Source organism: Centruroides vittatus, unplaced genomic scaffold (assembly GCF_030686945.1).
Source record: "Centruroides vittatus isolate TY-2023 unplaced genomic scaffold, ASM3068694v2 contig_990, whole genome shotgun sequence".
Classification (NCBI taxonomy): domain Eukaryota; kingdom Metazoa; phylum Arthropoda; class Arachnida; order Scorpiones; family Buthidae; genus Centruroides; species Centruroides vittatus.
The window spans coordinates 1370916-1380074 of NW_027122659.1; the positions used below are offsets into that span (position 1 = coordinate 1370916).

Below are 9159 nucleotides of genomic sequence, written 5' to 3' on the forward strand. Positions count from 1 at the left end.
TTGCATCAATTCATAACTGGAGTTGATGTAGTTTCTTTGTTGCCTGTGTTGAATAGAGGAAAGGAAGTTGAAAGTTGTTCTACCCGTATTTGACGAAAGCTAATATACTGTACATCGACGTCATACGACAAAGTGAAATATTTGAGTAGAAGCAAACTTCTTGCGAAAAACTAAAAAGTGAAATCAGAAGTGGCATCGAGTATATGTGCAGAAAAACATGAAATTCCAAAAAGATCAAATATTTCCAGCCTTGTAAAGTTTGTAGAACATCACAATATGTGTGTTAGACCATAGTCTGTCTAGGATGGCCACGTTCCTAAAGTTCCATTGATCAATATTTGAAATTTTTGTGAAATATTAGCAAATTGGTAATCAATTATAGATTTTGTCTGAAAGTGTGGTAGATCATTGTCAAGATTTCACATTCACCCTTAATCCAAAACAATTGAAAGCGTATATTTTGCATTTTTGGATTAGACGAGTAATATTATACTACTAGCGATAACAGAACTGCTCTATTGTCAAAGCAGACAAAAATACTTTTTATTCTGCCAACTAAAACAGCGAATCCATTCGGCAGCTGCTTTAAGACCACTAATTGGGTTCTTTTCTTTGGTGCGCCAACACTTTCGCTTCATTAAAACGAGAAAAGACTCAATTTAACTTTGTTTTCATTTTTTGATGCTCGTGTTCGATTTTGCTGTCAAGGAATATGTTTAAAACTGTGGTTTTCCATTAAATATTTTAAATTCTAATTTAAACTCCGTGTGGTGGAAAATCAGAAAAATTGAATTTATACCGCTATAAACGGATGACAAACTAACGGCTTAAAGTATTATTTGACTTCTAACGATGAGGGTATTTTAAAATATGATGATGCTCGACGTCCCGTTTGATATAAACTTTTAGATCGCTAAGTGTACATCAAAAATATGAAAGTGGAATTGTGAAAATCCAAATTATTAAAAAAAAGGATTAAATAAAACGGGGGAATATGGTATATGTTGTGTATATACACAAGTATGGTATATACTCCTATGTACGGGATGTCTCATTTTAATTATTACTCAAAATATCTCGAAAAATGTTCATCCTACGAAAAACAATGTTTTATACCGAAAATGTTCTGCATCGGGGAGACTCAAGACGACAGTATCGGTTTTCTCATAGATGGTGTTAGTATCGCTGACACGAATATCATATTTTCAAATAAAAACCCCATTTTTTATTACATATTTGAATTCTACTGAAAAATAAGATATTTTGTTTGGAACATTTTGGTCGAATGACGCGCAGAGCAGAAGTTACGAACATTGCTATTTTTAGTTCATCAGTTATGCTCTTGCACTTGTATCCGATAGATCGTGGCTGCTTCTGTATCTCAGTATTAATAATAATAATAATAATAATAATAGCAATAGTAATGTCTTTTTCTACAAAAAAAAAACAATAATCTTGTTTTATTTTTGTATTAATTTTCGAATTACACTTCTCGGTGCATGCACAGACTCGCCATTGTAATAAGTTAGAAATTTATTTATTGTTTTTTGTGCAATAAAGATAGTATATTACTATTTCTATTATTATTAATTAATACACAAATACAAAGGTAGGTCTGTCAGATACACTAGCCAGAGCATAACTATTGAACTAAAAACATCAACGCTGGTAATTCTGCTAGGTGTATCATTCGACCAAAATGTTACAAATGAAATAACTTATTTTTTTCAGTAGAATTTGAATATGTATAAAAAAAACTAAGTGTTTCCATTTCACAATATGATATTGGTGTCAGCGATAGGAACACTTTGGACGAAATCGACAGTTCCATCTCGTGTCCTCCTTGATGCACAACATTTTATGTCTAAATCATTTTTTTCTTAAGATGTATATTTTTGAAATTTCAGAATAATAATTCCATTTTAACGCTCAACTATTGTAAAATATTTAAACTAAAAAAGACTTGCCATTTATGTATCTGTTTTGAAGAATAATCATCAAAATTGATGATTACATATTTATTAAAACTTACTGCTCATTTCTTTCTGGTGCTGTGGAAGGACCTTCCATATTTGAAACAAAACTTCGCCAAGTTATCTCAATAAATATATTCTAAATATCTGAAAAATATACAAACATGTATTGTATGTATCCAACAGTAATTTCCTATAAGACAATACTAATCGACAGAATGACATTACACATTTTATAATAAATTATAAATTAAAAATTAAATTAAATTAATGTAGTGACTTCTTTAAAATCTTAAGAAATCTATATTTACTCCATATAACATTTTAACAAGTTAACGTTACAGAATTATCAAAATATTTGGCTGAATATGTTTAAAATGTATTTCTACATTACGAAACTATGTTTAAATTTTAAATATATTTAACTATTTAAGAATTTACAAATACATGCATTTGTTAGTTAAATAATTGCAGAACAAGTATAAAAGGCATTCGTATTAGCCGAATTGGAATATATATGCTTAGTTTATTATTATTATATAACAAATAAATTAAGGGTTTTACTTTAAAAACTTGCAGTATTATACTCACCCAGGATATGAATTTTCTCGCAAGATCAAAAACAAAACTAAATATCGATATCAGTATTTTTAATCGTTTTTTTAAACGTTCAAGTGATTGCTTTCATAAAAATCTTATCGCTGAATAAGTGACAAAGTCTTTAGAGAATAATACTCTTATAAAGTATATTAAATAATCTATATAAAAGATTACTTAATATATTTATCAATTTTCTATCATTTCATATTTTCATATACTTTTAAAAATATTAAAGATAACATTTAAAACAATCTATTTAATGATCTTTATTAGCTAATTTAATTCTGTAATTTAATGTATGGATAAATTTAAGGTTTTCCTAACCTCACTCACTACTTTTCGTCGTATTTGCTTGCAGAACGTATCACAGGGATCGTTAACATCACGCTTCTATATTATGAAATCGCATCAATATTAAATTTTTAATATGAAAACAGTTTAGACAATATTTAATTAGCAATATCACTTATTATTTAGTTGTTAAATTTATAGTTACTCACAATTTCGTCTGTTGCATTACGTCAGTTAATGGAAGTGAACAATCTTTTTGTATTGTCCAGCCAAACTCGGGTCGCGATTTCTCAACAGAAGCCACCGAGCAAAAAAACGTACTCTATAATAAAGCGTTCATCATTAAGCAAAACAGGAATTAAAAGAAAAGCGATTTTCGATATGAGTAATCTTCAGTTTTGGATAATACATTGAGATCATTACTGTTTTTCCAACTGAGAAAAGAGTGAATTATTTGCAAAAGAAAATTATCTAGCAATAAATAAAACACATTAACAGAAATGATTGAGACTCCAAGGATTTTCATTTAATTGAATTATATTAATTGATTTTATATAATTACTAAAAATCCATTTTGAAATTCGAAACAGAAATATTTAACGGAACATTCGAATATTTCTCAATAAATCTGAAATTCTTTTAAAGAAAGTCTTTTTTCATAAAATTTTCCTGCAAATGAACCTTCCATCAATACATCTTATTTGTGTTTTTAATCGTTTCTATCAACACCCAACTATTTTGAGTTATTTCAATAGTTTTTTTCTCACATTGATAGAAATGATCAGTTTTAATGGTACACAGATTTTGTTTTCAACGTAGTTTGTCTGTTTACTGTTGAACTGTTTGAAGAGAAAACCCGACTCGTTCGATGAATTTAACTTTTTCCTGGTTTTGCGGGACGATACCAAAATACTCTTAAATAAAAATAAATAGATTTGAAAATATTTATATAATCATCCTGGTTTCTTATTGTTACAGAATATGCTACGGTACGGTTAGATAGTGACGTGCTACACGATGGCATTAAAATTCTTTACAAAATATAAAAAAGCAACGATTTATCTTTCTTTAATTTGAATTTCTCACCACTTTTTAACTTATTAAACTCTTGCGTTTATCGTGTTTTTTAATTAATCCTTTTAACAGTGAGAGACGAGAATAGTCGTCCAAGGCGATCGAGTGTCAGTGGTGAGGGACGACTATACTCGTAAAAAAATTCTTATAAAATACCTGGACCATTTCGTGAAGTCTTAGAATTTTCACAAGTACTTGGGATTCTCCAACTTTGTTTTCGAATATCCTTTAGTTCTCGAGAAATTACAATAAAAGAAAGAAAATTAAAATAAATATGAAATTTTACACGGCCATCTATCGACATAAATCGAATTTAAACCTCCCGGCATCATCTGATTGGTTAAAAAAATTAATATTCCTAATTGGCTCGCGTCAGAAAAAAGTAGGTGTGACTTTCTGTAAATGACGCTATCGCGAGAGCACCAATGCAACCCGAAAAAGTAAACAGCCTACGTCATTAGTCTAACGGTCCTTGTCTGACCTACTTTTTGTAAAATCAACATTAGAGTAAGCTGTAGTAAGACGTAGTACAGTAGAGCGTCGTTAATCGGAACACTGGTAATCGGCACGATTTTCAGTCGGACTGTGTCGTGCTGAATTGAACGTTTTTGATACTAAATTAACTTCTAAAGTGTAATTTTTTTTGTTTTTATATTTTTTAATATATTTATTTTGTTTGTACAAAATGCAGAAATAATTTTTAACGATACGATAGCCTCGATTATTATTAAAAAATTTTCGTTAGGCTTAAAATTCGCGAAAATTCAACATGAAGCGACATGCAACGGAGAAAAATTCAACACGAAGCGACATGCAATGGAAAAAAATTTGAACATCGGACAGGTTAATGTATTTTTTCGTACATAATGGGTAATTGGAACAAATGACTAATCGGAACAACCCCAGTCCTCAATTGATTCCGATTTTCGACTCTCTACTGTATTTTATAGTAAAAAGGTCTTCTCTAATATTCATAGTACTTTGTAAAGCTTGGATTTCAATTTAATAAGTATTATTTAGTTCAGAAACATTATAAATACATCATTAAGTAGGAGAATAACGAAAAACTTTTTAGTATAATACAATTTACAAAATCAAAAGTTTGTATATTGTAATATTATAAAAAACTACATCTAAACATACAAAGTCATCTAATTTACTTAAATTCAGTTCATTATACAACTGTCGATACTTTTGCTTTCCTCAGTTTCCTCAAACAAAATTCTAAAAATTCAATTAATCGTATAAATATTTAAGCGCCATTACTATTTGAATGATGTATTATTATATCAAGCTGAGTTTTACATAATTTGTAACTGTAATTACAAATATAACTGAAAAATATTTTCGATGTAAACCCTAGCCCATAATTATCAACACACAATTATTCAAGTATAAATTTTTCGAACATTTTCTGATCGAGTAATACGTAATAATAGTTTTATCTATCAGTCTTGCCATATTCTACTTTCTATATTCACATCCATTTAGTTTCATCTAATTACACTTTAAAAGTAAAAAAATCTACAAACAAATTAATTTGCTAACAAAAAGACTACTTGCTAATTGAACTTTGTATTCTTCTTTGACGTAGTTCTACGTTTTAGCACTAAATTGGTAGACATGTCTAAATAACACGCTTATAAACACTAAAAACAATAAATGTTTCGAAATTAGAACTAGACAATTATATGCAGAAATAAATTAGTAAACCTATAATACATGCCTTCATTTATATCCAAACAAAGATCAGTTCTCGCTAATTGTCGAAAATAAATTATTTTCAACTTTTCTTTTTGTAAAGTAGCATATTCTGAAAAAGAAGTTCTAAATTCAGAGTAAAATTTTCACTTTTTATCCGTTAAAAACAACGCAAAATGTATGGATCCACGTAATAAAAATTTATCGCAGTGAACTTCGAAAAAACGAGAAACACAGAAACACCAAACCGCACTGTACAAAATTCTGCCGCCGACTGATTCATATAGGATGCTTCTGTGAACAACTTCAAATAATAAAAAAATTTTTGAATAAACGCTAAAAGTTTTAAAAAATTCTTTCATAAAACCAGATGAATTTAATTAATACACAATAACTAAATCTGTTTAATAAAGATTAATAATTTTCCATTATAATTATGCAAATTAGATATAAAAAATTCTCCCGCGAACCATGGATGACTCTTAAGTCACCTGGATTGAAGTTTTCTTGCAAAATACTAAAAATTTTATATAATTATTTTACTAATCCAGTCAAATTTTAATAATATAAAATGTCTAGATCTGTTTAATAAAGATTAGTAATGTACTATCACTAATATGCAAATTAGATATGACAAAGATCAATGTGGGGAAACTCCCGCCAAGATAAAAATAGCTTTCGGTCACATGATCACCAAGAAATACGAAGAAATATGTCTAAAGTTTAATGTTTGTGTACAAATTAATAAATTTTAACTAATGTCATCGTTTAAAATTTAATGTTTCTGTAAAAATTAGTAAATTGTAACAAATTTCATCAAAGACAACAGAATAATTTTCAGCTTATAAAAACTTTACAATAAATGATTATTTCTTCGAAAGAAGTCGATATGCACGAATAAATAATAAATATATAATAATGCTTTTATCCATTTTAAGTGGATATTGTAAAAATTAAGCTATTTAATTTGTTTATCTTTTATAATATAGTTTCTGAATATTTTACTGTGAAATTCCATTTAGTAAACAGAAACAAAGACAAGCTATTAATTATAAACAGGACAATAGAATAATTTTTACTTAAATTGAGTGAAAATACAGAAAAAAACAAATTATATCAAAAATGGGGACAAACAAGCTTACATCCCTAGAACAGAGCTTATAATTTGTTGTCATTTTTAGCCTGTTCTTATTTCAACTGCTTTGTGTTGGTAAAACGATAATGTTTTAAAATGTTCTTAGTAAAGAAAGATAAAAGTATTGAAATATAACAGTCACACATAAAAGTATTCATGTATATCGAAATTATAAATGTATATTTTTTTCAATATTTGAAATAATATCATGAAAAAAACATCAGCTATATTAAATACAGATCATAAACAATTTTTTTCTGTCAATTAAATTATGGATTAAACAGGTTTATTTATAAAAATTTAATCGCAAATAACTGATGTTCAAAATACAGAGGGTACAGTCGGCTTTTTATTTGAGAGTATCTGCTTTTACAAATTAACAAAATTTTTAGTTTTTATACACATTATTATGCTATAATCTAGGAAAGTATGTTTAATACACAAGACATACTACAGAAAGGGTAAGAAAGGAACGTCAGTCATTGTAACTAATGTATTATTGATAGTTTTATTCATATAGATAATTAATTTTATCAAGAAACATTTTACCAGAAGAAAATTGTAGATATTTCACGTAAATATAAGTAAATTTTATTATAATTTAGATAAAAACACATTTTTTTCCATGTATGGCTTCTTCCCCCTCTTACTCTTACACTTGGAACATTCCATTTCATAATTTGATGTAATAACAACGTTTAAAATGACTTCTAAATAAAATAATAATACTTAAAGCAGGTTAATATATAATGTTATGGGTCTCAGGTGTATTCAAAATAAACTAATAATGGATATAGTAATTTTTTATCACATGCTCCATGTGTTAAAGTTTGCAGCTGTAATTGAAGGTAATATAAAAGGAAACAAAATGGTTATGTTATCAATAGTTATAAAAAATATCTTACTTTCACTTAGAAAAACAAAATAAGCCAGAAGAAACAGACGATCACACGATATGACTATCGAGGACATTCTATAATTCATTTCAAATTTCTAATATCGACATACATGAATACTTTTATGTGTGAATGCTATATTTTGATACTTTTATCTTTCTTCACTAAAAAGATGTACAGTAGAAAATCGTAAATCGGCACCCTGGTAATCGGAATCGCCGGTAATCGGCACGATTTTCAGTCGGACTGTGTCGTGCTGAATCGAACGTTTTTGATACTAAATTTACTTCTAAAGTATAATTTTCATGTTTTTATATTCTTCAATATATTTATTTTGTTTGTACAAAATGCAGAAATAATTTTTAACGATACGATAGCCTCGATTATTATTATAAAAATTTTCGTTAGGTTTAAAATCGACGAAAATTCAACACGAAGCGACACGCAACGGAGAAAAATTCAACACAAAGCGACACGCAACGGAGAAAAGTTTGGAAATCGGACAGGTTAATATATTTTTTCGTACATAGACCGTAATCGGAACAAATCCCTAATCTGAACAACCCCAGTCCTCAATTGATTCTGATTTTCGGTTCTCTACTGTACTTTTATCTTAAAATATTAACTTTTTACCAACATAAAACAGTCGAAGTAGGAACAGGCTAAAAATGACAACGAATTATAAGCTCTGTTCTGGAGATGTAAGCTTGTTTGTCTGATATAATTTGTTTTTTTCCTGTATTTACACTCAATTTACGTAAAAATTATTGTATTGTGCTGTTTATATTTAATAGCTTATCTTGTTTCTGTTTACTAAATTGAATTTCACAGTAAAATCGGAAAGTCTAAATAATTAGGGGTTATTTAGACTCGGAAAATCTAAATAATAAAAGCAACACAAATTAAATGGCTTAATTTTTACAATATACACTTAAAATGGATAAAAGCATTATTAAATAAATATTATTTATTCGTGTATATCGACTTCTTTTCAGGAAATAATCATTTATTGTACAGTTTACCTAAGCTGAAAATTATTCTGTCTTTGATGAAATTTGTTACAATTCACTAATTGGTACAGAAACATTAAATTTCAAACATATTTCTTCATGTTTCTTGGTGATAGGACGATCACGTGACTGAAAGCTATTTTTATCAACTTGGCGGGAAGTTTTCCCACAGTGATCTATCTGATATCTATTTTGCATATTTTCAATAATACATTATTAATCTTTATTAAACAGATTTAGTTACTGTTTATTAATTAAATGAATCGGGTTTCATGAAAGAATTTTTTAAAACTTTTAGCGTTTTTATTCAAAAACTTTTTGTCATGTGATGAAATTTTTCACAGAAGCATCGTATATAAATCAGTTGGCGGCAGATTTTTGTCGAGTGTGGTTTTGTGTCTCTTGTTTTTTCAAAGTTCACTGCCATAAATTTTTATTACGTGGATCCATACATTTTCCGTTGTTTTTAATGGATAAAA

General features: G+C 28.1%; 1 long non-coding RNA gene across 1 annotated transcript; it reads right to left on the bottom strand.

Moving 5' to 3' along the window:
- Positions 1–2034: 2034 nt before the first annotated feature.
- LOC136986097 (uncharacterized) lies at positions 2035–2370 on the bottom strand. Its single transcript, XR_010882427.1, has 2 exons — positions 2285–2370; positions 2035–2120 (listed from the first exon to the last, which is right to left on the bottom strand). It is a non-coding gene; the product is annotated as an uncharacterized lncRNA (long non-coding RNA).
- Positions 2371–9159: the final 6789 nt, after the last annotated feature.